Source organism: Ictalurus furcatus, chromosome 6, assembly GCF_023375685.1.
Source record: "Ictalurus furcatus strain D&B chromosome 6, Billie_1.0, whole genome shotgun sequence".
Classification (NCBI taxonomy): Eukaryota; Metazoa; Chordata; class Actinopteri; order Siluriformes; family Ictaluridae; genus Ictalurus; species Ictalurus furcatus.
Genome location: NC_071260.1, coordinates 27,345,469 through 27,350,363, shown reverse-complemented (window position 1 = coordinate 27,350,363; position 4,895 = coordinate 27,345,469). Strand labels below are relative to the sequence as shown.

General features: G+C 38.9%; 1 pseudogene; it reads left to right on the top strand.

Moving 5' to 3' along the window:
- Positions 1-958: 958 nt before the first annotated feature.
- On the top strand, positions 959-4,679 carry LOC128608392 (zinc-binding protein A33-like; annotated as a pseudogene).
- Positions 4,680-4,895: the final 216 nt, after the last annotated feature.

Here is a 4,895-nt window from a genome sequence, read left to right as displayed (position 1 = left end):
AAGAGATTGCGTTATGCGGCAGAGAAACGTCTTCTTCGCAAGTCCAAGGCCGGTATCTCTTCTTCACCAGGTCGGCAGTCTGATCTTCTCTATCCCCACTGCAACCATCAATTCCGGGCTCAGATTGGACTAACCAGCCATCTCCGAACCCATTCCGACTTAAACTGATGATACTGTGTGGTCCTCATCGACTTCAATGGACAAATCTTTCACAGCAGCTGTGTGGTTGTCATCTCTATGTCTGAGCATGTCTAACAGAACAAGTCTTCATACTTGCTCAGCAGCAGCATAGCAGATCTAGTCCGCCAAGACTAAATCTCCCTACACTTCAATTCCATCAATAAAAGCTGTTAAATTCATTCGGAGAGTTGTCATGCCTGAACAGTAGTTATCTGAAAGCTACATTTTTTACAACTACACTCATCACAGTACCTTGTATATCAGTGTCTTCCTCTCACCTGAATTTTTTCCAGTGTTGAGTGTCATCATTTTACTACATAGATACAAAAATACAATTTAAAATCCTAAATTTATTTTATTTATTTATTTAATATTCACACATGGGGTTTTCATTTAAAAAAGGTTATGTCAGAAGTGGGATTTGAACGCACGCCTCCATCTGGAGACCAGAATCCTCCTCTAACCAGGAGAAAGGTCTGAACCTTGAGTCTGTCACCTTGGACTGCTCAGCCATTCTGACACTGGCGGCCAAAGTTTTACTACACACTTATTATTAGTTTATACCATCACTAATCCCTACAGGAAATTTAGTGCAAAGTGCTGATCAATCATACCGGTTGAAAAAAATGTGTTCTGAACTGATATCATTGTAGGTGATTTTATGACAAATCTCAGTACAGTGTTATACTTAATGCAGTGTTTAACCAAATTAACCAATTTGTAGATCAGTGGTTTTCAAAGTGGGGGCCGCCAGGGGGCGCCCGAGGGGTCTCAACAATTTGGTGTGCCCATCCCTCCCACTAGTATGTTTTCTCTTTCTCACTCTCAGACAACCACACACACACACACACACACAGACACACAGACACACACAGACACACACAGACACACAATCAATTCCTAATGTAATGTAAGGTAAAGATGTAAGATGTAATTATTAATTTAAAAAAAGGGGGATATATTCAGAAGTCAGTATTTTTAATGTGTTTTAAAGACATCTTGCAAAAGGGGGGCCTCGGTCAAATCTTACTAGCATTTGGGGGGCCTTGCCCTGGAAAAGTTTGGGAACCCCTGGTGTAGATTATTGTAACGATTTCTGACACAGTATTGATTTTTTAAACAAATAGTCATGCTGTATTCCATGGGCTGCATCAAGTTCAATAAATATTTTTTTAAACTAGAAACTGCCTCTGTATGTGTGTATTTATCATTGAAAATTTCCTGGGGGTGATGCCTTTGTAATTCAGGCTTGAGGATAAGGTGCAGTATTTTTGCTGTTTATAAGACTGCTGTCTTCTGACTGAGATCCCGTTCATCCTATTGGTTCATCCTATTGGAGCATTCTGGGCCTTGTGTCCTAAACTGGAGGAGTGACTCCAAATGATTCCAGGAATAAAAACATTATTTTCAGTACAGAAGAGTGAAACTGACCTCTGGTTACATTTTTATCAAATGCTGTTAATTAACACGTAGTCAGTATTTAAACAGAAGTGATCTTTATCTGTTGTTTTTGCTATTAAGGAAGTACAGAGTCTGAGACGACTGCAGTCCTTTTGCAGTGTTCTGCGCTGGAGAGTTTAGTTTTGTTCTCGGTTTATGGAGAATTCTGAGTCTCATTTTCAGCTCTGTTACAGGAAGTGATTACTAACTGGACCTGCAAAGTCGTATATTAACTTTAAACTTCAAGCTTTAACCTGAAATCAGAGTGTGATTACTTTTTATCAAAGTGAAACTGAACTGAACATTCGGACTGGAGAGAACTACAACAGCAGCAAAATAAAATGACTTCTACATTTTCAGAGGAGGATTTGTCCTGTCCTGTGTGCTGTGAAATCTTCACGGATCCTGTTGTTCTGCGATGCAGTCACAGTGTGTGTAAAGTATGTTTGCAGAAGTTCTGGGACACCAAAGGATTCAGAGAATGTCCTATTTGTAGGACGAAGTCGTCTATGACGGAACCTCCCAGAAATCTGGCCTTAAAGAACCTGTGTGAGACTTTCTTACAGGAGAGAAGTCAGAGATCTTCATCAGCGTCTGAAACAGTCTGCAGTCGGCACAGTGAGAAATTCAAACTCTTCTGTCTGGATGATCAACAGCCGGTGTGTGTGGTGTGTCTGACTTCAAGAAATCACACCAACCATAAATTCTGCCCCATTGATGAGGCATTAACAGATTGTAAGGTAAATAAAATGTTCCTGTACCTTTATAATTCTATTTATTTTATTTTCTATTATTATTGTCTCTAGTTTATTCTGCATATTAATATCTATAGGTTCAATAAAAACACACGGTGTAATCATTAAATTATAATTGCCTTGTGATAAATGTAGTAACATAATAACAAATGTGAGTCTGCTATTCCATCATATTCAGATTTTCAGCATCTGAAGTGGCTCCTGTATAAACAGGAGTAGATCTTCCATGTTAGATTAAAGCAGTGTACACCAATAAACCCACATCCTATAAGTCTACACTTTTCATTGTTTCTTCTGTACTTGGTGCATTTTAAAAGCTCTAATGAGTGTTTGTAAGAGAGAATACAGCTATTACTAAACACAGAGTCTCCATGCAGTGTGTTGATTTGTTTCAGGAGGAGCTGAAAACTGCTCTGAAGGCCCTACAGTAGAAACTGAAGATCTTTAAAGACTGTAAACTGAACTGGAGTCAGACTGCAGAACATATAAAGGTTAGAATCAATAAGATGGTTTTCATATTAGAATGATATTTTTCATCACTGCATAATCAGTTATATTTCATTTGATTTCCTCTTCACTGCAGATTCAGGCCCAACACACAGAGCGGCAGATTAAGGAGGAGTTTGAGAAGCTTCACCAGGTTCTATGAGATGAAGAGGCAGCCAGGATAGCTGCACTGAGAGAGGAAGAGGAGCAGAAGAGTCGGATGATGAAGGAGAAGGTTGAGAAGCTGAGCAGAGACATATCATCTCTTTCAGACACAATCAGAGGCATAGAAGAGGTGATGAGAGCTGAAGACGTCTCATTCTTACAAGTGAGGATCATTTAGTCAGTATTTATACTGTGAGAAAGTAAAACTTCTTTCCATGATCAGAAACGTCACATTTCAGTTGTGTAAAAATGTCAATCAGATCCACTGATATTTGCTTTGTTGTTTAACAGATCTACAAGGCCATAGTGAAAAGGTGAGTAATGTGCTTCCTGTCTCTCTCGTTTCCTGAGTTTCTGACACAAACCCACAGCAGCATTGACTCCTGAATGTTTTTGCAGAGCTCAGTGCACAGTGCAGCATCCAGAGGAGCTTTCAGTACCACTGATCCATGTGGCAAAACATCTGGACAACCTGAAGTTCAGAGTCTGGCAGAAGATGCAGGACGCTGTCCAATACAGTAAGACTCTTCCTTACTTCCTTCCTTTCTTTCTTTCTTTTTCTCTGACTTTGTTAATAACACTAAAGTGGTTTTTACAGTGATGTTTAATTTGTAAAATGTTTTGGAATTATTATTATTATTATTATTATTATTATTATTACACACATATGTGGTCACCTTTTGAACTGATGTAAAGTAAGGGAACTTTTATTTTGAAAGGCTTCTGATGCCGTCAGACTGTTCAGTGGTTGAAGTGCGAGTGTAAAAATGGATCGTTGCAGCAGCTTACAAAAGTTTTAGATTTACAATTCTTATAAATATTGTTTACATTTGTAATTTAAATGCACCCGGTTATATAGGTTTATTCGTTAATATTGTAATTACAGTTATCATTTCTTTGGTTTATGTTAATGTTAGCTAGTTCCATGCTAACGTAATGTTTAAGTTAGCTTAGCTCCATCGAAACAAAATGTAAAAAGGGAATCTAATGAAATGGAAAAGCCACAATGTACAGTCACAATGGGTTTTCTTTTGTAGCTTTTTATTTCTTATTCCTGTGTGTGTGTGTGTGTGTGTGTGTGTGTGTGTGTGTGTGTGTGTGTTTTCAGCACCTGTAACTCTGGACCCCAACACTGCTCATCCTAGACTCATTGTGTCTGATGATCTGACCAGTGTGAGACGCAGTGATGAGGAACAGAAGCTTCCTGATAATCCAGAGAGATTTGATTATAATTGGTGTATCCTGGGCTTTGAGGTCTTTAACTCAGGGACACACTGCTGGGATTTTGAAGTAGGAAACTGTACACGTTGGTTAGCGGGTGTGATGACAGAATCTGCTCAGAGGAAGGGAAAGATATACTCCAGAAATGGAATCTGGTGTGTGTGGTATTCTGATGGTAAATATAGAACATGGTCTACAACACAGTTACCCACTCCTCTCTCTGTAACACAGAACCTCCAGAGGATCAGAGTGCAGTTGGACTGGAACAGAGGAAAGATGTCGTTCTCTGACCCTCTCACTAACACACACATACACACTTTCAAACACAGATTTACTGACAAATTACTGCCATTTATATCTGTTGGTTGTAATAATTCTCCTGTAAAGATCCTCCCACTTTAGTGCTCTGTAAGAGTGAATCAGATCAGTTAGAGCTGATATTGTTTTATTCCAATTCATTAATGAAAGATTGCTGATGAAAAGATTCATGTTCTTTGTGAAAGTCTGTTTTTACTGAAGCACTGAACACTTCATCGTGGAATTTATTTTGAAGTGTTATAGAGTGCTATAGTTGTCTATAGTGAATAGACAACTTAGGCGCCACGCAAGTGGCAGCCTGTTGCAGCAGCTCTGCTCTTTTTCAGCAAA